The sequence below is a fragment of the Somniosus microcephalus genome, chromosome 2 (assembly GCF_052327205.1).
Source record: "Somniosus microcephalus isolate GS21.2 chromosome 2, FLI_Smic_1.0, whole genome shotgun sequence".
NCBI classification, from domain to species: domain Eukaryota; kingdom Metazoa; phylum Chordata; class Chondrichthyes; order Squaliformes; family Somniosidae; genus Somniosus; species Somniosus microcephalus.
The window spans coordinates 128,754,341-128,780,454 of record NC_140988.1 but is presented as its reverse complement, the minus strand read 5'-3'; the positions used below and the strand labels follow the sequence as shown (position 1 = coordinate 128,780,454).

At 46.6% G+C, this 26,114-nt stretch overlaps 1 protein-coding gene across 31 annotated transcripts in view; it reads right to left on the bottom strand.

Annotated features, from left to right (window-relative positions):
- Nucleotides 1–26,114, bottom strand: part of ank2b (ankyrin 2b, neuronal) — a 1,120,520-nt gene that overhangs the window by 559,795 nt on the left and 534,611 nt on the right. The gene's annotated exons all lie outside the window — the stretch shown is intronic.

Here is a 26,114-nt window from a genome sequence, read left to right as displayed (position 1 = left end):
ACAACCTCAAAAAACTCTTAGATTTGTCACACATGATTTCCCTTTCATAAATGCGTGTTGACTCTGCCCAATCATATTATGATTTTCTAAGTGTCCTGTTATCACGTCCCTAGTAATAGATTCTAGCATTTTCCCCACTACTGATGTCAGGCTAACTGGCCTATAGTTTCCTGTTTTCTTTCTCCCTCCTTTCCTGAATAGCGGGGTTACCGTTGCTACCTTCCAATCCACGAGAACCGTTCTAGATCTAGGGAATTCTGGAAGATCAAAGTCAATGCATCAATTGGTCGGAATTTTCTCAAGGGAGGCGGGTTGGGGGTGGGGGCCTTTGAGGTGAGTGGGAAATCCGGCAGGCCTGGTTTCCCGCAGGCCCTGCCAGCTTTAACGGCAGGGCCTGATTTGAATGTGAGGCCTTGGATTCCCACCCGCAGCCAGCCAGATTGAGAGGCTGGTTGGCTGCAGGTGGGTAGGCCTCAGATACGGGGGGGTCAATCTGGGGAAGAGATCATGGGGTCGGCATGGTCGGGGATTGACCGGGGGGGGGAGGGAGGTGCGCGGCATGGCAGTATCGGGGATCGGAGGATCGACAGCGGGTCGGGGATCGTGGGGGGTCGGCTGGGGAGAGGATTGCGGCCGGCCTCAGCATCATTGATGAGGTGGGGGGGCCTCATTGTGGGGATTGGAGGCCAGGGGGGTGATCGGAGGCCTATTGGTGGGGTCTACAATCACGGCGGTGGGTTAGGTAGCCTGGATCCAGGATGTAGGTGTAAAGCCTCTTATCTCCTGGATGCAGCAGTGCCCGCAGTTAAATTCAAAGTGGAGGTTAAAAAAAAGGCTGCCAGCCCCATAATATTTAATTGACGTCCCGCTCCCTGGGAGCCGGTTGGTTTCCCACTCCCGTCCCGCCTCCATTAAAACCGGAAGTGAGTGGGTTGGAGGCAGGATCAGGTCAGAAATGCCATTTTTAACAATTTAACTGCCCCCACGCCCCAAACTCGCCCTTTTTTAATTGGTGAAAATTCCAGCCATTATCTCTGTAGCCACCTCTTTTAAAACCCTAGGATGTAGGCCATCAGATCCAAGGGATTTGTCGGTTTTTAATCTCACTAATTTCTCCAGTACTATTTCTTTACGAATATTAATTTGTTAAGTTCCTCAATCTCACTAGGCCCTCGGTTCCCCACTATTTCCAGAATTTTTTTTGTGTCTTCTATGGTGAAGACAGATACAAAGGGGGTGATTTTGCCAGCCCTGGGGAGGCAGGTTTGGAGGTGGGACTGCCGGGAAAATGGCAGAAACTGGGGGCAGGTACCCATCCCGCCCCAACCTGCCTCTGTGCTATCTTCCCAGGAGGCGGGTACCCGACCCGCGCAGGGTCCCATCTCCTCGAGGTGGGAAGGGGATTACAGCCACTTAATTGCCTGTTAACAGGTAGTTAACAGGCAGATAAGAAGATTATCCCCATTTTTCCAACAGAAGTGCGGGCTTCCCGACGTCAGGAAACCTCGCCAGGGTCAGCGAGGTGAGCAGTGGGTCTGCGGGGGTGAGGGGGTCAAAAAGTGCGCTGTGGAGGTAAGTGATGGGTGCAAGTGTGGAGAGATAAGTATGTGGGGTGAGTGAAAAGTGTTAGAAAAAGTTTCCTTACCTTTGTTTCTTCCTTTTCCTTACCTTTGTTTCTTCCTGCAGGCTTCAATCATTAGGGATCCGGAGGCTCCGGCATCTCCACGGCAGAGATGACAGAATGGCGGCTGCATTCTCCGATGCAATAGCCATCTGCTTTCTGCTCACAAGATAGGTTTGGTGAGTCTCGAGTACAAGAACTCACCAAACAACAGAGAATGTCAGTGTTTGACAGCTTCTCAAAGCTGTCAAACGATGACAATTCATCGGTCAAAAATTTTTGACCGATGAAATGTCATACGCTGACGTTCTCTGTCACCGGCTTTCCCTTAATTGGCCTGCTAAGCCTGATGGGCGGGCTTAACAAGGTCAATCAAGGGAAAATAGCGTGGGTTGGCCGGACGTTGATGGAGGCGGGACTAAAACCTGACAAGCAGCAGTCCCACCTCCATCAGTCCCCAGTGGCAAAATCACCCCCAAAATCACCCCCTTATTTCCCATTATAATTTCTCCTGTCTCTGCCTCCAAGGGACCCATGTTTACTTTTGCTACTCTCTTCCTTTTTACATACCTATAGAAGCTTTTACAATCTGTTTTTTATGTCTCATGCCAATTTACTCTCATGTCCTATTTTCTCTTTCTTTATCAATTTATTGGTCTTCCTTTGCTGAATTCTAAAATCCTCCCAATCTTTAGGCTTAATACTCTTTTTAGCAACATTATAAGCCTCTTCCTTTAATCTAATACTATCTTTATTTTCTCTTGTTAGCCACAGTTGGAAGTATAGGTTTACCCATGAAAGCTGACTTTTACATTAATAAAGAAAATTGGGAAGTAGCCCCAATGGTAACAGTCTGTTAATTGAGATGATCCATTGCAAATGAACATGTCCCATTTATCGGTCAGTTTTCAAAAACAAAATACAGCAGTAAGATTTTTTTTATAACATCTATGTAAAGGACTGGACCATAGTGTATAAGACCAGCTAAAGCTAAGAAAGGGCAGGACAGTAAATGAGAGAGTTGTTAAATAACACTGGAATTTAAAAGGCTGTAGGAGGAAGGAAAGACTGAGGTCAGAACTTTCATTTTTGAGGGCCTGAGAAAGACTGAGATACAGCAAGAGACTGTGCAGTGAGTTTTGATTTTACCTCTCTGTTCTCGGCCTCTTACACTGTTCCAACGAAGCTCAACGTAAGCTCGAGGAACAGCACCTCATCTTTCGATTAGGCACTTTACAGCCTTCTGGACTCAACATCAAGTTCAACAATTTCAGACCATAACCTCTGCCCCCATTTTTTCAGGCGGCAGGTGTTGATGATTCTGCTATACCCATTTGCAACATTTATTCACTCCTGCATTCCACCCTATCACAGACCATCCCTTTTGTTCTTTCCTCCCTTCCCCCACTTTTCCTGCCCCTGCACCTGGTTAAAACCTGTTACATCTCTAACTTTTTCAAGTTCTGACAAAGGGTCACAGACCTGAAACGTTAACGCTGTTTCTCTCTCCACGGATGCTGCCTGGCCTGCTGAGTGTTTCCAGCATTTTCTGTTTTTGTTTCGGATTCCAGCGTCCGCAGTATTTTGCTATTGTACAAAGTGGGTGAAATTTAGGTGAGCAAGAGAGGAAGGAGGAATTTTAACCTATCCGACCCAACAGGGAGCTGACTTGGTTGGGTTGGCCAACCATTTTACACCTCGACTGAATTTACTGCCTTTTGATTTCAATGGAGAGTAAAAGCAAACGGGGTGCAAAACGGGTGGCTGACCCACAAGCACCCCTTTCCCGCCTGGCGGGGATAGGTTAAAATTAGCCCCGAAGTTTCAGAGGAATAATGACATTTTTGTATCAATAAAATAAAAACAGGAAAGGTTTTCAATATACAGCTGGCAATACACACAGCGGGTTCTGTCAACAAGGATTCATTATCCACTGGGGTTTGAAGCCAAAGTTATGGTGTCAAAGTCCAAGAAATGCCCAGCACAGGCCCTGCAGTATTTGGGGTAAATTTTCATCTTAAGCCTTGCCAGCACAGAGCTTCATGTGCCAGGAAAGTGAAGCACTCTGTTGGGAGCTCGAAAGGAGAACATTTAGGGGGAGAAATTCGGTTGGTAGCGCCACCGATTAACGCCTAAAGAGGCCGAGAAGTGGGGCGCTAGCCAATTTCCGGGCGGGCGCAGGGTGCCTAACGCCTCGCCCCATATTGCCCATGCATTTAGTGCCGGCGCAAACTCGTAGCGCCTGCCCATGGGCGCAGGCAGATTATGAAGTCATTTCAGTGTGCAACGCCTTTTGTGCACCCCGGATCGGAAGTTCAGTGGCGCCCCCCTCCGTAGCACCTGGCACTATTAGTGACAGCTTACAGGGAACCTTACCCAATCACACTCGGTCTGGGGGGGCGTTATTTAAAGGGGACTGGTGTGGTTTAAAAACGGCAGCCATTTCTGGAGCACAACTTCTTCCTGATTTACAAAGAGTTGCTGAGCTGCACACAGAGAGCCTTTTGACCACTGAGCCCGCGCAAGCAGAGGAACTTCAGCCTTCTGACCATCGCCTTGCTGCTGGTGAGCTTTTACAAAGGGGACACTTCCTGTGCGCGCTTATTATGGGGGCTGCATTGGAGGGGGAACGTCCTGCTGCAGCATCATCTAGAAAGGGTACTGAGACGCAGGGAGAGGGGGCCGGCCATGGCCAGACGGAGGAGGGCCAACAGACGTCGCCACACCAGACCAGGGTTTTCCGACAGCAGTTTTCCTACATGAACATGTCGGAGGAACAGTGTCTCAGAAGGCTGCGCTTTAGAAAGGAGGTCGTGAGTGAGCTGTGCCACCTGCTTCGGACAGATCTGCAGCCTCAGATAAGGTGCAGGACATCTCTGTCGGTGGCTGTGAAGATGACTGTTGCCCTGAACTTCTACGCGACCGGCTCTTTCCAGTCCGCATCTGGGGACATAGCCAGCATCTCACAGTTCGCGGTGCATTGCTGCATCCGTCAAGTGACTGATGCCCTGTTTCGAAGGAGGTGGCAGTACATCTCCTTCCCAATGACCCCGGACAAGCAGCGGGAGCGCGCAGAGGGCTTCTCAGCAATAGCGGACTTCCCCATGGTGCAGGGCGCCATTGACTGCACGCACGTGGCTTTGCGGGCACCTGTTTTCAATCCAGAGGAGTTCCGCAACCGCAATGGGTTCCATTCCTTGAATGTACAACTGGTCTGTGACCACCGGCAGCTGATCCTCGCAGTCAATGCGCAGTTTCCAGGCAGCAGCCACGACGCCTTCATCCTACGCCAGACTTCTGTTGCTGACCTTTTCGAGGCCCCTGCTCACCCAGAAGGCTGGCTTCTTGGGGACAAGGGCTATCCTCTGTACCCGTGGCTGATGACCCCACTCCGGATCGCCAGAACCCCTGCTGAGGAAAACTTCAATGCGAGCCATCTGGCGACGAGGAACATTGTCGAACACACAATCAGTGTCCTGAAGCAGCGGTTCCGCTGTCTCGACCATTCCAGGGGAGCTCTGCAGTATTCGCCCGAGCGAGTCTCGCACTTCATCGTTGTTTGCTGCATGCTCCATAACCTCGCCATCCTACATTCCCAGCCAATGCCAGCAGACATTGAAGCACCAGCAGAGGAGGAGGAGGAGGAGCAGGAGGACCAAGATGGGAGGGAGGGACTTTCTGGAATGGCCATGCATCAGAGGCTCATCAGAAGTCGCTTCTAGGCCCCTCTGACGGAATGCTTGTGGCCATTCCAGGAGCAGGATTGGAGCCGCCCTCATACCCCCCAAGCCAGTGAGGGGCAAAAATCATGTAAAAACCAGACTTGGCCTTTGCAAATGAATAAAGTGTTTTAATACAAAGAAATTGCTTCATTTCAACATGAAAAAGGAATAACAACAGAAAGCTTAAATAACACAGACACATAATTGCCTCTCCCTCCCGTGAGACTGTCCAAAACTTGAGGTTCTCTCATGGCATCCTCTATGGCCTTGATTCGACCTCAACAGAGGCTTCATCCCCCCCCTTTACTCTTTGCCCCCGGATGGGGATCTCGGTCTCTTGCGGCTCTGGCCCCTTCCCTCCCTGCAGCTCCTCCTTAATGTGACCCCAGTGGCTGCAGCAAGGCTGGGGGAGGCCTGCTGACTGTCCCTGAGCGCAGATGCCCCTGAGGTGTGGCCTGGACGATCTCTGCGCCTAGAGGGCCCAGCTGCTGACAGCTCCACCTGTGCATGGGTGGAAGCAGTCTGTCCTGCAGGTGGTGGCAGCTGCAGTGGGGAAGTGCCAGTGGTGGCAGCAGGAATGCTGTCATCTTGAGAGAGGACAGTACCTCCCTGCTCCAGCAACACACTGGCACTCCCACGGGGCAGCGCTTCAGCATCCGGAGCAATCTGCTGGAGCACAGATTGCTGGCCTGCTGTGGTGCTCTAAGGGCCCCGGGTAATCCTGTCTGAGCCATCGAGGGTGGAAGCAGTCACTGGTCGCCTGGCCTCACTCTGCGAATGCAGGACACCAGCGAGTGATTGCGTGGCAGCACTCAGCGCTTGCGTTGCAGGTGCCAGTGCTTCGGCGAAGCCCTGGACAGCCCTTTCCAATGCTGACCTGAAGTCCACCGCACTCCGGGCCTTTGCTGCGCCGATGTCTTGGACACTCCGCGCCAGTGTCCCGATGGTTTCAGACAACCTTCCCACTGCAGCCATGAGCTCAGTGTTCCTCCCGCCAGCCTGGGTGCTCATTTCTCTGAGGGCATGCACCTCCTCTGCGCTCTATGCAGCAGCACTGGCGGCCTGACTCGCCCTCCGGGGAGACGACACCCGAGCTTCCCTCACCCCGCTGCGTTGCTGCAGCCCGCTGGTGCCTGGAACTGCCTCCTCCTCAGAGCTGGTCCCCCCGCCCCCCTCCAGGGAAGTAGTGCCCCCAGTCTGGCGTTGGGCTCGCTCGCCTGAGGTTGGTTGGGATGGTCCGGCATCCTCCTGGTCGTTGCCTCCAGAGTCACTCAGAGTGGCAGCTTGAGGGCCCGCAGCCTCACCTGGTGATTCACCATCTGAAAGAAGGGAGGTACAGGAGTGGCTTTAGCGTGAGGACAGGGTGGCAGCGAGGGAGGCATAAGTGCTGCAATGTACTGTAGTGGCTCGGCAGTGGAGAATCATGCTGGTGGGGGGAACAATTGGTAGGAGAGAGATCAAAAAGGTGAGAGCCTTACCATCGCTGTCCACTCTGGGGTCGGCAGCTCCAGAGGCGACTGGTCCAGTCAGCCGGTGTCCCACTATCCTCTGCACTCTCAGCTCCAACTCGCTTAGGTTCTGCAGGTGAGGCGGGCCTCCACCGGTGGCCAGCTGCTCTCGGCGGTTCCTCGCCAGCTTCGCCTGCAGGAGAAAGAACGGGAAGTGTTGAAGCATTATGCAATGAGCTGACATTACATGCCCCCCATGGTAGATTAGCCCTTACATTGTGCAATGAGCTGACATTACATGCCCCCCATGGTAGATTAGCCCTTTCATTGTGCAATGAGCTGACATTACATGCCCCCCATGGTAGATTAGCCCTTACATTGTGCAATGAGCTGACATTACATGCCCCCCATGGTAGATTAGCCCTTACATTGTGCAATGAGCTGACATTACATGCCTCCCATGGTAGATTAGCCCTTTCATTGTGCAATGAGCTGACATTACATGCCCCCCATGGTAGATTAGCCCTTACATTGTGCAATGAGCTGCCATTACATGCCCCCCATGGTAGATTAGCCCTTACATTGTGCAATGAGCTGACATTACATGCCCCCCATGGTAGATTAGCCCTTACATTGTGCAGTGAGCTGACATTACATGCCCCCCATGGTAGATTAGCCCTTACATTGTGCAATGAGCTGACATTACATGCCCCCCATGGTAGATTAGCCCTTACTTTGTGCAATGAGCTGACATTACATGCCCCCCATGGTAGATTAGCCCTTTCATTATGCATTGAGCTGAATGTGCGTGTGTGTTTCCTGGAAGGGCCATGGGTGCAGGCAGACAGATGGCCTTTGGGGGTTCGGGCACCCTCCAGCCATTAAGTCAGGTGCAGATGCAAGGATGAGGATGATCGTGGAAAAGGCACTCACCCTGACGACCCGAGTGAGGTCGTTGAACTTTTTCCGGCACTGTACGGCGCTCCTGGCCACCACGCTTCTGCAGGTCACTCTGGTGGCCACATCCCTCCATGCTCGCCAGTAATCTGCATGTTGAGCCCTCCTCCCATCCTCAGGGTAGAGAATATCACGCCTGCGGTCCACAGCGCCTACCAAAGCTTCAAGGGCCTCCTCGGTGAAGCGCTCTGCCCTCTGTCTTGCCCTCTCCATGTTTTGACAGGATGGAGCGCCTCAGGTAAGTTAGCGCCGAATTTAAGGCGTGCCAGGAAATGCTGGGTCTGGTGATCCTACTCGACCCGCCCCTTTAAGAGCTGGCTGGTGCCAGTGTGTCTCGGGGTCAGTGATTATTGAAAGCACCTGCGCTGCACCCCACCGCCGTTAAATTGGGTTGCGTCCCCGGGATAGCGCCTTAAGAGCCTCGTGCACCGCCTGATTTAGCGCCGCAATCACCCTCAGGGGCGCAACGACCCAATATAGCGCCAGGTGGCGCTAAATCGCAACTGGCGCTAGGCTTTGTGCTTCGCCAGATCTAGCGCCCCAAACGGGGCTATACCCAATTTCTCCCCCATACTCTCTTGTCTTCATTTCGATTGTAACAGGAAGGAACCTTAGTACAGTTAAAGCTGCATGAGATCAGCTTTATGCAAACCAGATCTGCTCTCAAGATGCCTCCCTATAATACCATTAACAAACAATCACTTCTGTCACCATGTCAAAGAATTCTGATAAAAAAGCACATCACTTTGAAGTTACATTTATAATCGTTAGCACTTGGTATAATTATTCAACCTCTTAACAGTAAAAATGATGAACAGGTGTGGCTTTTTACAAAGTGGTGGAATCTTAGATTGATTCCACCATTATACTCAGCTCCCAATGTTGGCCACGGAGAAATGATAATTAGAGGTTGGGTGTTTCCCCACAAGCGGAGTGAGAATCAGTGAAGCGAACTTTCCAGGCACGCCTCCACAGCAGTGCATTGGTTAAGACTTGAAAGCGGCTTGCCCTCTCAGCGAGAGCATGAACTGCGGGGTGGAGGAGAGGGGAGAGGAAATTAAAGAGTTTCCATATCCTCTGACGAAGAAGCGAAAAAGGCAACTGTGTCACACTGAACAACACAGATCATACTTCAAAATATGTATCAAGGTTACAGAAATATTTGAAAAACCTTTTACAGTGATTACAGATTGTTTGTATGAAATGGATTTAAAAAGGCCTGCCAATTAAATGTCTGTAGTTATACAACTTGGATATTTTTCTTCAAAAATCTATTTTAATATTGCACTTGTCGCCATTGCTTAATCTCGAATCTCTGCATCAGCTGAGCGGCACAGAAATCACAGGTCACTGAGCTGAAATTGACATGTGCTGTAGATTACTGGGAAAGGAATGTATTAGGCAAGGGATTTTTTTTCTTTTATACTTGAAAGTAACTTAAAGTGCAGATGCTATGATTGTAGCAGATCCAACTGAGACTGGAGCCAACGATATTTGTCATGTTCTAACCCAATACTGATTTGCATTCTACAAAGCCTCACAGTGCACCACCAAATCACAGGAGTTACAAAAAATGTGTTTGAAACTTACCTTGAGGCTCGCCCTTAATGTTTTGACCAAAGACAATGTTGTATCGGTATGACTTTATGGGGGCAATTCTGATTTTGGGTGACAGTATAAAACGGGTAATAGCGAATCGGCGGTCCGTTTTCCATCTATCCTGATTTTTATTTCCACTGAAGTTAAATCACACTGCCAGGGACATCTGGGTTTTATTCTGTTGGTTTTGCCCCTCACAAATTTGACAATCTCACCCAGCAGAAACTATGTACCTAGGCTGATGCTCATTTTTCACTCTTCTCAACCTGCTTTCACAACAGTTTCTGAACAGATCGCAAGCTGCATAGTAAGGAAATCGGAATGCACAAGCAATGGCTGCTTTCCATTCTGACCAAGCTCTCACCATTCTTGATGGAGTACATGGGAAACAAAATTATATTTTCGAGAGAAGACAGCAGTCCACCAACCAAGTTCAGGTCCAGGATATTGGGTTGTGGATTACTGAGCATTTCTAAGTTGATCCAGAAACCTAAAGGCATGAAGAGATGTATGGATCATTACTTAAGGGTATCCAGCAAGGTAATGCATATTCTGGAACCTCAATTACTCAAGCTTGTATTATGCACTGTATTCACAAATTTCAAGCTGCTAACCTAAGATCTTGTAAATGTTGTCATTTGAAGCCATGACGTTGCCTTGCACTGCCACAGATAGGACTGTGTAAAGATAAGGTTTTGTTTTAAGAAGTCCGTATCATGACAGTACCGGATAGCTAGTGCAGTATTACACAAGTCTTGTTGAATGGACCTTGCCCATAATGTCTACTCATGTCATTATCATTGAAAAAAAAATGAGTGAGCAATGATACAAACAGAAGCAGCAAATCAATGGAGCCCCCGGCAACCTTTGACCAAAGGATGCCAGACTACATCAATATGGAGAAACTCCTTTTGGGGAGCGTGCACCAGTTGACAAACTCATTGCATGCCATCTTCTCATTTGTAAAGTCGGTAACTTGAAAGGCTCCCAGCTCTCAAGTGCAGAGCATTCGTTTTCCAAATTATTAGCTCTTCTATTATGTCATAGATTACAACTGGTCCTGCGCTCATTCTGCTGTTAGTGAGTATACATCAGAAACAGAAATAGCAGTATGTGGTGCATATAATCCTCAGCTGAGGTTGTCAAATACTATCCCTTAGAATTAGAAGTACATCAAGGTGCTTCATGTACCAAATATAACCATTCTGCTTAAAAAGAGCAGGCAATAATGAGGTGAAACAGATGTTTATTCACTGAAACATTAGTCATTTGAGCACATAGGTACTTGATTCACAAGTTTGGCCTTTTGTGTTCAGTTGGCCTTCTCTTCAGTTCGGCAGCAAAGTTGTATTTGGCACTTAGAACAGGTTGGTACGTTTTTTCTGACTGCGGGAAGATTTGGCTAAAGTGCCTGAGTGTTTGGTGAGTTAACAATTGAGGTATGGTGAGTTATTACATTACATGGCATTAATTATTAATGTGCCCTGCTTGGGAGGTTGATGCTTTTATATAATGTATAGTATAGAAGAAGGTAATGGTAATTTATGTAGCCAATGGATTGATTCTCAATGGGTTCTCCCAGCACAATTTTGCCACTAGGCTAAGAGTGTAAATTTGTTCAACAAAGAAAATATACTAACATCTTATATACTTCATATTGATCTGCAACTCTATAGAGTTAAGTGGGGTTTAAGCACAGAGGCCTTGACTGTCTATGAGGACCATGTGAAAAAGTGTAGGGTCAGGTCAAAAATGTCAGCCAGATAATTCCCCACATCCCTCAGTGAGCAGCACCCTGCTTCAGATGGTGTGGCCCGCTATTACTCGAGGATATATTTTCCTACGTATACGCAGGTAAAGGAACATTGCTTAATTAAACTGTTGTTGGTTTATTATAACAGTTTAAAGAAAGAAAGAACTTGTTTAGCAAAATAATTATTCTTTAATTTTACACCCTGAAGAAAATATATTCCTTGAACAACCTCACCTCAGCTTATAAGTAAAATTGGTGAGATATCACCCTCTTTGAATTATTTCTAAGTTGAGAAAAGAACTTAACTGCTTCCATGCAACTTGATCTAACAATCCCATTCCCTGTACTAACATGGTTAGCAAGACCTCAACAAGGTTTCTTATTTGATTTCTGTTTCATTGTTCACATATCAGAACTTTAGGAGCACGAATAAATCACCTTTGAGCGATAACAAAAGGTTTTCAGGGAATTTACAGGTTTATGCACTGCACCTTTTCTGCAAAGGTATACACCATGAGAAAAATATCCAAAGGCTGGCATCTACTGTATTGGTATCACTTGGCGCATGATCAATAAAGATCATCTCTCTCTGTGATACCATTGAACAATTGGTGGAGGACAGAGAAAATACAGAATTTTAGGCAAAAGTAATTTTCACAGGATTCCAGACAGTCCTTTAAGTGTTAAATGCAGTCTGATGATTAGCACGAATGGGGGAGATGTGTATTTGCACCATCCGCTTGTTTTGTTTTCCAATAATTTTCCAATCAAGGGAAAATTCCTTTCTGCTGCATTTTACTTCAAAGTGCTGATCTCCCATTGCTTACTTTGCAAAACCACCAGTGAGGCAGCTAACTAATGAAGATATGAGCCAATGCATTCTGATCTTCACTGTTAAAAATAAACCATTTACCAATAGAACTTATGAGCTGCCTAATAAAAAGAGACTTCCATTTGTGTATGTTAGATCCGTGGTTCAGTGGATAAAGAATTACACGGATGCTGTACATAAACAAACAACAGGTCTTTACTGGAGGAGGGTCATCTCTAGACTGGAGTACAGAGGCATGTGCACAGCTTATATACCGGTGTGGTTACTGCCGGTACTACAGTATACAGGAGCTGTAAAAAGTAGTTCTGACTTAAAGCACATACACTACAATTCCTCCTTTTTTAGATTAATAATACCCCCTTAATATTCAAATAACAATTACATTTTTACATGTACATTCAATAACAAAAAGTCCATTTATACATTCAGTCTTTGGGGCGGCTTCCTGACCCTTTCGGGATAGCGCCTTTCCGGAGGTTCTTGTTCTTGGTGCAGAGGCGATTCTGACCCCTTTTCATCGGGTAGTTCATCGGGTTCCACTGCTACTGGGTCTGAGGTAGATGCTACCGGTATGTCGGGTTCATCCCCAGGTACTCGAGACATGGGGTTGACGCCTTCCTGTGACGCTAAGATCTGATCGACGTGGCGTCTCACAATGTTCTCCCCGACATCCACTGTGTACATTAATGGCCCCTGCCTTGTACATATCGTTCCGGGTTGCCACTTCTCTGTTCGACAGTCACGGGCCAAGACTGGTTGCCCTACATTGAAGCTCCTTGTCGGCTTCTCATTGATGTGCTGGAATTGTTTGTCCTCAACATTTCTTCGCACATTTGGTCTGAGCAAGTCCAGACGAGATCTCAACCTTCGGTTAAAGAACATCATGGCCGGGGTCTGGTTGGTAACTGCATGTGTCGCGTTTCAGTAGGCTAATAAGAAATTGTCCATCTTATGCTGTAGTGGAATTTCCTCGTCGCACATGGCCTTTATCGCCTTCTTAAAGGTTTGTACGAACCTCTCAGCCAATCCATTGGTGGCTGGATGATACAGGGCGGATGTGTAATGCCTTACCCCATTCCTTTTCATGAATTTTTGGAACTCGTCGGACACAAACTGTGGTCCATTATCAGAGCAGATCTGCTCTGGCAAACCGTTTCTGCCAAATATGGTCCGTAGGGCTGCAATCGTTTTCTCTGTAGTGGTTGAAGACATCTTTATCACCTCAGGCCACTTTGAATGAGCATCCACTGCTATTAAGAACATTGAGTCCATGAATGGACCAGCGAAATCAATGTGCACCCGTTGCCATGGAGAGGAGGGCCACTCCCATGGGTGCAGAGGGGCATGTGGTGGTGCATTTTGGACCTTCTGGCATCCTAAGCAGCTCTTAGTTAGGTCTTCGATTTGTTGATCGATTCCCGGCCACCACACAAAAGCCCTAGCGAGGCTTTTCATTTTCACTCCCCCCAGATGACCTTCATGTAGCTCATTTAGCACTCTCTCCCTTAACTTGGGTGGAATCACCACTTTGGATCCACACATCACTGTCCCCTGGCATACTGACAGCTGTTCTCTTCTGGATGAGAATGCTGGCAACAGTGAGTCGCCATGTGTTGGCCATCCCCTCACCGTCAATTCATATACCCGTGACAGCGTCGGATCATTGCGGGTCTCCTTCTCTATATCCGCGTTTGTTACTGGCAATCGTTCAATTATCGACGAATAAAATATCTCGATAAGGTCCACTGCTGGTGCTTCCTCCACCGTAGGCAGTGGCAGGCGCGATAGCCCATCAGCGTTCCCATGCTGTTTCGTGCCTTTATATTCTATTTCATATTGATTCGCCCCTAGAAACAGGGACCATCTTTGTAACCGCTGTGCAGTCATTACTGGCACGCCCTTCTTAGGATTAAAGATGGAGACAACTGGTTGGTGGTCAGTCAGCAAGGTGAACTTCTGCCCATGCAGATAATGGTTGAATTTTTTTACTCCCCATACTAGGCTGAGGGCCTCCCTGTCAATCTGGGCGTAGTTGCGCTCGGCTGAGGTTAGTGACCGAGACGCAAAGGCCACTGGCCTCTCCAACACGTCTGGGAATTTGTGCGACAACACCGCTCCAATGCCGTAGAGTGATGCATCACATGCCAAACGAATTGGTAGTGCTGGGTTGAAATGGGCCAACACCTCTTTTGATGTGATCAATTCTTTACACTTCTGGAAAGATCGTCTACGTTCGTCATCCCACTCCCATGGTACCCCTGTTTGCAGTAGGGTGTTCAGCAGGTGTAGTACCGTAGACAAATTTGGTAAGAACTTGTGGTAATAGTTTACCAACCCGAGGAACGACCTCAGTTGTGACACATTTTCCGGGGCTGGAGCCTTGACTACTGCCTCAATCTTGTCAGGGGACTTATGTAACCCCTCTTCATCGATGACGTGGCCGCAATACGAGATCTGTTTCTGGAAAAACTCGCACTTGTGGCGATTAGCTTGTAGCCCATATTCCTTTAATCTGGCGAGCACCTTCTCCAGGTTAGCAAGGTGATCACCGTCATTTTCGCCCGTGACCAAGATGTCGTCCAAGTAACACTGGGTCCCTGGAATCCCTTGCAGGACCTGATCCATCGCCCTTTGCCCGATAGCCGGAGCAGAGGCTACTCCAAACACCAGCCGGTTGTATTGATAGAGACCTTTATGGGTGTTGATCGTAAGGTAATGTTTCGAAGCTTCTTCTACCTCCATTTGCAAGTACGCCTGGGCTAGATCAATTTTGGTGAAGCGTTTACCACCAGATAGCGAGGTGAAAATATCCTCAATTCGTGGAAGCGGATATTGCACCGTGTGAAGGACTGGGTTCACTGTCACCTTAAAATCCCCACAGATGCGGACCTTCTTTGGTTCCCCAGGCGTATTACTCAACGACCTCTTCATTACAGGGACGATGGGTGTAGCCCACTCGCTCCAGTCCACTTTGGACAGTACTCCTGAACGTTCCAACCCTTCCAGCTCTGCTTCAACCGCTGGTCTGATCGCATAAGGCACTGGTCTGGCCTTCAGAAACTTTGGGCTTGCATTATCCTCTATTTTACTTGTTGCTGTTATTCCTTTTAGTGTTCCTAGTCCCTCCTGGAACACTTCTTTTGCGTCAGTTAGCATTTTTGACAGTCGTCCAGGTGTGACATCGTCATCCTTTTTGGCCTCAACCTTCAGTGCCTGTATGGAATGCCAATCTAAATGTATCTTCCGGATCCACTCACGTCCTAGCAGTGGTGGTCCTCCATTTGGCAATACATATATATCCATTTTAGGTATGTCCTGACCTTTATATGTCACTTTCACCCTTATTTTTCCTTTGGGGTAGACTTTTTGCCCCGTATACGTCTTCAAGACAATCTCTGTAGCTTTCAAGGGTATGTGTGAAAATAGCCGCTTGTAGTCTCTTTGATTTATGACTGTTAGAGCTGTCCCTGTGTCCAATTCCATTTCCACTTGGACTCTGTCTATCTTGAGTGTAACCCAGATAGTCTGGTGATCCTCTATTTCGGTTACATTATGTAGTTTCAGACAGCCCAGCTCCTTGCTTCCGGAGTCTGTGTCACTTTTCTGTTCGTCTGAACCACTGTCCATCACCTGGTGTACCTTTTTGTACTTCTCCTGTGGAGATTTCTTACTGTTGGTTTTCTTCCCAGACCTGCAGACTCTTGCTATGTGTCCTGCTTTCCCACACTGTCTGCACACTTGGTCCTTGAACCAACAATCTTTCTGGTCATTGTTAAGTCCGGGAATGATTGAGACACGGACCAGCAGGAGTGAAAACAAACAAGTCTTTACTAGTGGAAGTCAATAGCGAAACTAACAAACAGAGGCTCTCTAGCGCCTTTTATACAGAGGTGGTCACTGCCGGTACTGCAGTCTGAGACCAGTTATTCTCTTAAAGGTACATACACAACAATTCCTCCCCTTTTAGATAAACAGTACATAACATTCATTTAACAACTAAATGATAACGAATTACAATCACAATTACTGTTGCTAGATACATTGGTTAAGTTTAAGCAATTATAAGTAAAGTCTTTGAGGAGGCTTCCTGATTCTGTCTGGATAACGCCTCTTTGGGGTATCAGGTTCTTCTGGCAATGTTGCGTCGGGATCAATGTCTTTGTTTGGTTCATCTGCTTCCAATATTACCGGTTCTGCGGTAGCTGCAATTGGAACGTCAACTTCATTACCAGGTGTATCAGATCGTGGTGTGGAGTTGACGTTTTCCAGTGACTCTAGAATCTGGTCAGCATGGCGTCTTACAATGCTCTCCCCAACGTCCACGGTATACATGAGAGGTCCTTGTCGTGTACAAATCGTTCCTGGCTGCCATTTCTCAGTGCGGTAGTCCCGGGCCAAAACTGGTTGACCTATCTTAAAACTCCTGGTCGGCCTTTCATTCATATTCTGAAACTGCCTGTTCTCCACATCTCTTCGGACGTTTGGCTTAACCAAATCCAAGCGGCATCGTAGTCTTCGATTGAAGAACATCATGGCTAGAGTTTGGTTGGTAACCGCATGTGTCGCATTCCGGTAGGCAAACAAGAAGTTGTCCACCTTGTGTTGTAGGGGTATATCTTCATTACACATTGCCTTGATAGCCTTCTTGAATGTTTGGACAAACCTCTCGGCCAATTCATTAGTGGCTGGATGATATGGGGCAGATGTGTAATGCTTAACGCCATTGTTCTTTAAGAACCTCCGGAACTCTTCAGACACAAACTGTGGTCCATTGTCAGAGCAAATCTGTTCAGGCAGCCCATTCCTGGCGAATATGGTTCGCAAAACTGTGATAGTTTTTTCCGTGGTGGTTGAAGACATTTTTATTACCTCTGGCCACTTTGAATGTGCATCCACCGCAATTAAAAACATCGAGTCCATGAAGGGACCAGCAAAATCAATGTGCACCCGTTGCCATGGAGATGAGGGCCACTCCCATGGATGCAGAGGAGCTTGTGGTGGGGCGTTTTGGACCTTTTGGCATCCTGCACAGCTCTTGGTCATCTCTTCGATTTCTCTATCGATTCCCGGCCACCACACAAACGCTCTGGCTAAGTTCTTCATTTTTACCCCACCCAGATGACCCTCATGAAGCTCATTGAGTACTCTATCCGTCAACTTAGGTGGAATTACTACTCTGGATCCACACATCAAGGTCCCTCTGCACACTGACAGCTGTTCTCTTCTCGGCGAGAATGCTGGCAGCAGTGGTTCGCCATGTGCTGGCCATCCCTTCACCGTTAAATCATAGACCCGTGATAGTGTCGGGTCATTCCATGTTTCCTTTTCTATGTTTGCATTCGTCACAGGGAGACATTCGACTATGGTTGAGTGGAATAACTCCATTGGATCCACTGCAAGGTCTTCTTCTTCCACCGTCGGCAACGGTAGGCGTGACAATCCATCAGCATTTCCATGCTGTTTAGTTCCTTTGTACTCGATGTCATATTGGTGTGCCCCTAGGAAAAGGGACCATCTCTGCAGCCGTTGTGCCGTCATTATCGGTACGCCCTTCTGAGGGTTGAAAATGGAGACAAGAGGTTGATGATCAGTTAGTACAGTAAATTTTTGACCGTGCAGGTAGTGATTGAACTTCTTCACCCCCCACACTAGGCTGAGGGCCTCTCTGTCAATCTGAGCGTAGTTACGCTCGGCAGAAGTTAACGAGCATGACGCAAAAGCTATCGGCCTCTCTAACCCATCAAGGAACTTATGTGACAGTACCGCCCCAATGCCGTAGGGAGGCGCATCACACGCCAGTCTGATCGGCAGTGCTGGGTTGTAGTGAGCCAATACTTCCCGTGAAGTGATTAAGTCCTTACTCTTCTGAAAAGCAGCTTACAATCATTGCTCCATTTCCATGCTACCCCCGTTCGTAGCAGGGCGTTCAGTGGGTGCAAAATTTTCGACAAATTCGGCAAAAACTTATGGTAGTAATTCACCAATCCGAGGAATGACCTCAGTTGCGACACATTTTCAGGCACTGGGGCCTTAACAACCGCTTCAATTTTGTCAGGGGACTTATGTAACCCCTCTTCATCAATCACGTGGCCACAATACGATATCTGTTTCTTTAAAAATTCGCACTTGGGCGGTTGGCTCGCAGCCCATGTTCCCGTAGTCTAGTGAGCACCTGTTCTAGGTTGTTAAGGTGCTCACTGTCATCTTCACCTGTTACAAGGATGTCGTCCAAGTAACACTGAGTCCCCGGAATCCCTTGCAGGACTTGTTCCATCGCTCTTTGCCATATCGCCGGAGCCGATGCTACTCCGAATACCAATCGATGATACTGGTAAAGACCTTTGTGAGTGTTTATCGTGAGATACTTCCTAGAGGACTCTTCAACCTCCATCTGCAAATATGCTTGTGCTAGGTCAATTTTTGTAAAACGCTTCCCTCCAGACAGTGAGGCGAAGATGTCTTCTATCCTTGGAAGAGGATACTGTACTGTGTGAAGGACAGGGTTCACCGTCACCTTGAAATCCCCACAGATGCGAATCTTCCTTGGCTCTCCGGACTTATTGCTTAACGTTTTCTTCATGACAGGAATGATGGGTGTCGCCCACTCGCTCCAGTTGACCTTAGACAACACGCCTGCCTTCTCCAGATTCTCCAGCTCTGCCTCGACGGCTGGGCGAATTGCATATGGTACCGGTCTTGCTTTGAAAAACTTGGGAACTGCATTCTCTTCTATTTTTATCGAGGCGGTTACGCCTTTAAGCGTGCCCAGTTCTTGTTGAAATACCTCTTTGGCGTTAGCTAAGATTGTTGACAATCGTCCAGGAGTGACGTCTTCATCTTTTTTACCGTCCACCGTCATTGCATGAATGGAATGCCAATGTAAGTTTATCTTCCTGATCCATTCCCGTCCCAATAACGGTGGTCCACCATTTGGCAGTATGTAGAGATACAATTTCCGTATTTTCTTGCTATTGTATTCGACAGGCACCCTTATTTTTCCTCTGGGGTATACTTTTTGCCCGGTATACGTCGTCAAGATGATGGATGTCTCTCTCAAGGGTATGTGTGAAAATAGCCGCTCGTAGTCTCGTCGATTCATGACGGGTAGCGCTGATCCTGTATCCAATTCCATTTTAACTTGGGACCCTGCTATCGTGAGGATGACCCAAATGGTTCGGTGATCCTCTTTTGCGATTACATTGTGAAGTTTGAGACAGCTTAATCTCCTGTTCTCGGATTCACTATCGCTCATCTGGTCTTCGGAACTACTGTCTGTCATCTTTTGTACTTTCTTGTACGGTTCCTTAGTAGCCTTTTTGTTGTCGCTGGTCTTCTTCCCAGACCTGCAAACTCGTGCAATGTGTCCAATCTTCCCGCATTGTCTGCATATTTTGTCTTTGGACCAGCAGTCCTTCTGGTCATGGTTAGTTCTGCCGCAGCGATAACATTTTGCAAATCCCCGTGTCATTTCGTGGGTGCCGTATTCCTGTGGTTTTTGTTGAATTTCTGCAGCTCCCCTGGCTGCTGCTTCATACGATACTGCCACGCTGAAAGCCTTATCTAGCGTCAGCTCTTTTTCTGAGAGTAACTTCTTCTGTGTTCCTTCACTCAGGAGTCCACAGACAAATTTGTCCCGTAGGGTATCTGCCAGTCCTGCTCCGAACTGGCAGTGCTTTGATAGCTTGCGTAGTTCCGTAAGATACTCAGCATTGCTCTCATCTTTGTGCTGAGTTCTCCTGTGGAATTTAAATCTTTCTGCTATCAACAGCGGTGCAGGGTTTAAATGTTCCTGTAGGACAGCAACAATTTCGTTAAAACTCTTCGCCTTCGGTTTGGCTGGAGTAATCAGGTCCCGCAATAGGCCGTACGTTCTAGCGCCCATTAAGTTTAGCAATATCGATGCCTTTTTCCCCTCCGCTATTTCGTTTGCCTCGAAATATACCTCGACTCTTTCCACATACGTGGTCCAGTCCTCTAATGTATTATCAAAAGCAGTGATACAGCCAGTCTTCGGCATCTTGCAAATCTAAAATGGCGCCTCCCGCGCTTTGCCTTCTTCCCTGATTTAACAAAATGGCGCCTCCCGCGCTTTGCCTTCTTCCCCGCTGTTGTTAGCGCTGCTTTCCACGGTTTCTTGCGCGTTAAGTATTGATTCTTTTTCTTTTATTATTTTCCCGTCATGGAGCGGACCCTCTGGGACACTTCCCTCCCTCTTCTTAGGTCCGAACGCTGCCCAGCTTCGAAGCACCGGCCACGCCCTGTGTGCTCCACCCTCTCTCTCTTTGCTTCCCGACTCGCTGCCCGGCCCCGTTGAAAAGCCACCCGATCGAGCTTCAGCCCGCCGCAGCCCAGGAAGGATCAGAGCACTACCTGCCACCAGCCCGATTAGCTGGGAAACCACAGACCGAGGAACCCAGCCTGGCTCTGGACAGTCTCTTCTGCAAGTTTTCAAACCGATGATCGACGGTCGATGCCCGTTTCCCGAGTTTCTTTGGACTCTTTTTTTTTCTTTCTTCTGGCTCCGACCTTCAACAACGTCGTCTGAGGTGCTGCCGAGTTGCAGGTAAGTTCGTTTCTTACTCATCGCCAGTGTTAAGTCCGTGAATGATTGAGACACGGACCAGCAGGAGTGAAAACAAACAAGTCTTTACTGGTGGAAGTCAATAGCGAAACTAACAAACAGAGGCTCTCTAGCGCCTTTTATACCGGGGTGGTCACTGCCGGTACTGCAGTCTGAGACCAGTTATTCTCTTAAAGGTACATACACAACAGTCATGTGTTGTTCTGCCGCAGCGATAGCACTTCCCTGTTCCATAGGTCATTTCGTTGGTGCCGTATTCTTGCGGTCTCCGTTGTATCTCTGCAACGCCCCTTGCGGCTGCTTCGTGTGATACTGCCATACTGAAAGCTTTGTCCAGCGTAAGGTCCTTTTCTGATAGAAGCCATTTCTGGGTTCCTTCACTTTGTAGCCCACACACAAACTTGTCCCTTAACGTGTCTGCTAGTCCCGCTCCAAACTGGCAGTATTTCGATAGCTTGCGCAGTTCAGCATTGCTTTCATCTTTGTGTTGGTTCCTTTTATGGAACTTAAATCGTTCTGCTATCAGCAGCGGTGTGGGGCTTAAGTGGTCCTGTAGGATTTCTACTATGCTTCCAAAATCCTTGTTTACCGGCTTCTCTGGGGTTATTAGATTTCGCAGTAACCCATAAGTTTTTGCACCCATGGAATTTAACAGAACCAGTGCTTTATTAGCATCTGGCACTTCATTCGCCCTGCAGTACACCTCAATACGTTCCACATATGTCGCCTAATCTTCGACTTCATTGTCGAACGTAGAGATACTGCCACTCTTCGGCATCCTTGGTTGTGCGTTAACTATCCCCAATGGCGCCTCCCGCGCTTCCCCTTCTTCTCCGCTGGCACAAAATGGCGTCTCCCGCGCTTTCCTTCCTTCCCGTGCTCGCCCGTCTTCTCCGCTGCGGCTTCGCAAAATGGCGTCTCCCGCGCTCTTCCTTCTTCTCCGCAGCTCAACGGCGCCTCCCGCGCTCTCCCTGCTTCTCCGCGGCTCAATTGCGTCTCCCCTTGCTTCGCCCCGTGGACCCTGATCAGCCCGTGATCCCTGGCTGTGCTCTGCGCGTTCTTCTCTTGATATTTGTCGACGCCGCTCAGTCTAGAACCCGGCTGTTTCTTACCCTCTCTCTCTCTCCGGTTTGCAGTATTTTTCCTCGACGCTGCTCGGTGATCAATCCCCGGCTGCGCCCTGCTCTCTTCACCCTCTTTCTTACCCCGTCGACGCTGCCTGGCTCTCTCTCTCTGCCATCGGTCGGCTCCAGCCGCCGCTGCTTGGGAAGGGTCTGCTCTGGACCTGTCGTCGGTCTCTTACTGCTCGTTGTGGCTGGGGAACCAAGCCCGGCTCTCCACAGCCTCCCCAGCGAAGTTGGATCTCTGCCTGACTGCTGGGCGGTTGCTCGCGGTCGACGCCCGTGTTCTTGGACTTGACTATTTATTTATTTATTTATTTTTCTTTGTTTAATGTTGCAGGTAGATTCGCATCAACACTCGTCGCCACTGTTAGATCCGTGGTTCAGTGGATAAAGAATTACACGGATGCTGTACATAAACAAACAACAGGTCTTTACTGGAGGAGGGTCATCTCTAGACTGGAGTACAGAGGCATGCGCACAGCTTATATACCGGTGTGGTTACTGCCGGTACTACAGTATACAGGAGCTGTAAAAAGTAGTTCTGACTTAAAGCGCATACACTACAGTGTAACCATGTCTAGTGGATGCATTCATTTATGTCAGTAAAAGTACTCTGCTTATGACAGACAAAGGCCTAAGTATTTCCCCTAGTACATGATATTAGTTAGAACTAGAAATGTAACACATGAAATCAAACCCTCATTGGAGGTACAAAGTGTTCAATGAGCTAAAGTTGTTTGTCACTATATAGACTACACTGGGAAGTTGCTTCAGGAAGTGTTAACTTAATTTTACAGCAATTATATAAGCAAAATCTCCATGCAGTAAAGATTTTATAAGAACATTACAACTCAACACTAAACTGAAAAGCTTACAATGTGATTATGACCAATTAGAACAGACTACATACAATGTGATAATAGACAGATTGCAACCTATGTTGCAATGAATAGGTTTCAGTGCAATATAACAGATGCAACATGGAATTCAAGAATCATATATGTGATTCAACAAATTGCAATCTGATTGCAATGGAATACATTATATTATAACATAACAGATTACATAGCAATATGGCATTTAAGAGATTGCAATGTGACTGTTGACTAAAAACCCCAAATGAGCAGCCACAACAACAAAGAATTGGTGCTCTGCATCAATAAAAATTGACAGGCTTACAGGCTCTTCAGCAGCATCAACCTCCTCCCAATATCTTCAGATTGAAAGATGCATATGCAGCTTTTGGTGGTTCATGGGGGTACTGCCTACTTTATGTTAATGAGAAAAACATTTTACAGCTTCCGTAATCATCTCTGAGGTATACTGAAGTGGGTACTAAACTGCAGAACACGTTGCAACCACCTAGCTTGTACCAGTCCTAGAATTGATCTCCTTGTTATATAACATTAGGAAATTCCTGCAACATTTTCCTTCATTTTGTTTCCATAACTACAGCAATAAAAAGTTTCAGGATCCAAAATTATGGAAGGACAGGTGTTTTTCTCTTAGGAAACTACAAGGTAAAATAAGCATCTGGACCTGGAACTCAAACAGGAAAGAGTCTGCACTAAACCATAATGGACTTGGACAGGCAACTATCACTACAGCTCTATGGATTCAGACACACACCAACCATTACAGATTGTAGGGCACAGACACACCACCATTATTTGATGGATGTAAACATTCAAGTACCACTTGGCCACTAGATGGTGGACACAAGTGCAGCAATAGGTCATTATACATTCAGACACATACCTCTAGGGCACATCAGCAATATCAAAATCTTTAACTACAAGCATGGAATAAGATGAGGATAGGTTAAGGTGACCCATCACTTATGCAGGCAATGTATTAATATTCCAATTATTCATCTCCACAACACACACACCAACCAGGCACATGCACGCACACATCCCCACCCACACACAACTGAACCACCAAAGACTCAGACACAAAACAATACCAGATCACTACTGAAAATATAAAATTAATTTGTAGTCATTCCCTGCCACTAACTTCTGTCATGACAGAGTCACTAAATATTAAGGGCAAGTAAAAGTGCTTTGAGCTTGACACCATTCTATTCACATGTACTATCAGGTCTTTTTGATAGAGACAGGTCATTTGAAATGATCACAATCTCAATTTTTCCAAATATATCAGAATTGCTCAAATTTTGCAAAGTTCAGATTATTGCCTTAATTCACTGCAGATGAAGTGTTCCAAAAACATAAGTTGAAATAAATTGTCATGATGGTCAGGCATCTCTTCAACTCCCAATGAAGCAAATAGGCTGCTCTGGGAAGTAATCAATTCTGGCTTTTCTTAATAAATTTTGGAGCCTTTTTAATAGGCCTGAACAGGACTCATAAGTTCCGCTGAGGCCTATGAATGGCTTCGAAAGGCAACATTTCCTGGGTAAGCCTGGGAACTCCCCTAGACATGACCCCTTGACATGGTGGGCAGAAGATCCACCCATGGCCCCCATTACTGGAATTTAAAGGGACAGTCTAAACGGGAATGGGACCGGGCGCTGCACCAAATTCCCTCTCTGGCTTCAGGAATTTTAGGGCCGATATGTTTAATCACATATCCAACTGCAGAATATTCAACCACATTTTGAGGAGTCATATAATCAGAACCAAATACTCTTAAAAACTCTTTACTTACATAAGATTAAATAACTTATGGAAGCACAACATTGTTGCATCAAAGAACACTTGTTATTCCAGAAGAACATACTGTCTTTTCTGAACATGTCAATATTTGCAATTAGTATTTTTTTGAAAAAGAGAATTATTGAAATTAAGGTACACCAACCCATAGGTGACCTTTAAAACATGGCATCCAATTTATTGGTGACATAGTATAAAGGTCATCCCATTAAGGTAACATATCATTCGGTTCATAAGAAAGATATTGAGGATTAGCATCAGTTATCAATTAATAAACCCAGTCCATCAAAAACAGAGTAGATATACCCACCAGGGTGGGTCCTGAATTACATTTATGTACAATTTTTCTTAGTGTACGATTCTGACTGAACTGGAAGACCTGAATGGAAGAGTGATAGAGGTGAACAGATATGAGAACGAGCAGAAAAGTATGATGGTGAGATCTTATGTCACCTATGGCAACTGCCTGCATTGAAACAGCAATCAGACTTAATAAGATAAGGCCTTTCTCTATGGGTTCTTTTACACATGCACCTATATTAATACACTATATGAAATTGAACCTTTTTTTTCATTTGTGGGCTTAGAATAAGAATTAAAACAGTTTTATTTGCATAGTTAAAGAACGCAGAACTTATTTCAATTTAAGAAAATGCCTGCAGCATTCATCGATATGGAATTACGAGCAGATTTGGACAGCTGCTCCTTTAGAATTACAGTAATTCCCTTACTAGCTGGCGCTGAGCACTTTACACGCAGTGGTGCTATTTGGGAATAACCCAAGTACTGGAAGGAATCATTGGATGCACCAAACTGACTTCCAGCTTCGTGTAAAATCCAACGTACAAAACCAGTGCAAATTTAAACTTGTTGATCAAACTGAACCAGTCAAAATTTTGCAAATTTCCTGAAACATTATTTGAGCACTGAAAATGTAATATTTGGGGCTTTTTCTGGCCTGGATTTTAATCCATTTTAAAAATAAATAAAAATGTACATGTTTCCCTAAATACTATTTTGGCATTATTCAATGTGATATATGAAAAATATCAGGTACCTCTTTTTTCAGCCCTACATCAAAATGTTTTCATCCTAGTTTAAAAATGCCCATCAATAGCAATTCTGTTTGACTGGAATAGGTGTTACATAAAATCCAAGCAATGTGTTGCAGTGCCTGTCATTGGCTGTGTTTATAATGTTGCTAAATCTTCCCCAAACCTCCCTTTAAATTCCCTTTCACTGCAGCTAATTCCCTACAAATCCTAAATCCCAACTAGTCTTTGGCTATCAGAAAGGAAAACTGCTCAAAATTTCCAATTGCAGCAGTGCCTAATAATAAAACTAGGTGTTCCTGAATAGCAAATTATTCCTACTGAGAGAGAAGCCTTCGAATTGCCCTATTAAACTACACCACCTCAGTCACTTCTAACTGCATTCTGGATGGCTCAATATAGCCTTGCTTCGACAAAGGTAGTAACTGGAATCAACAAAAACAAATCTACTTCTGTAAAATGTAGTTAGGTTGGATGTCACAATACAAGAGACAAAATTAATTTCAGTTCTTTTTATTATCTGTCAGCACCCTGTGTACACTGCAATGCATGAAGGCAGTCTCTCAGAAAAGCACCAGCAGATGGACAGTTTATTGCAGGTGCTGTTTGCTGCAAAGGGCATTGCTAGCTAGTATCTCTCTGCACGCTCGTGATGGAGGATTAACACACGCACACACACACTCTCAAGCACACACACAAACAAACAGCATTGGAAGATACAGCACAAGCGCTGCATCAAAACAAACC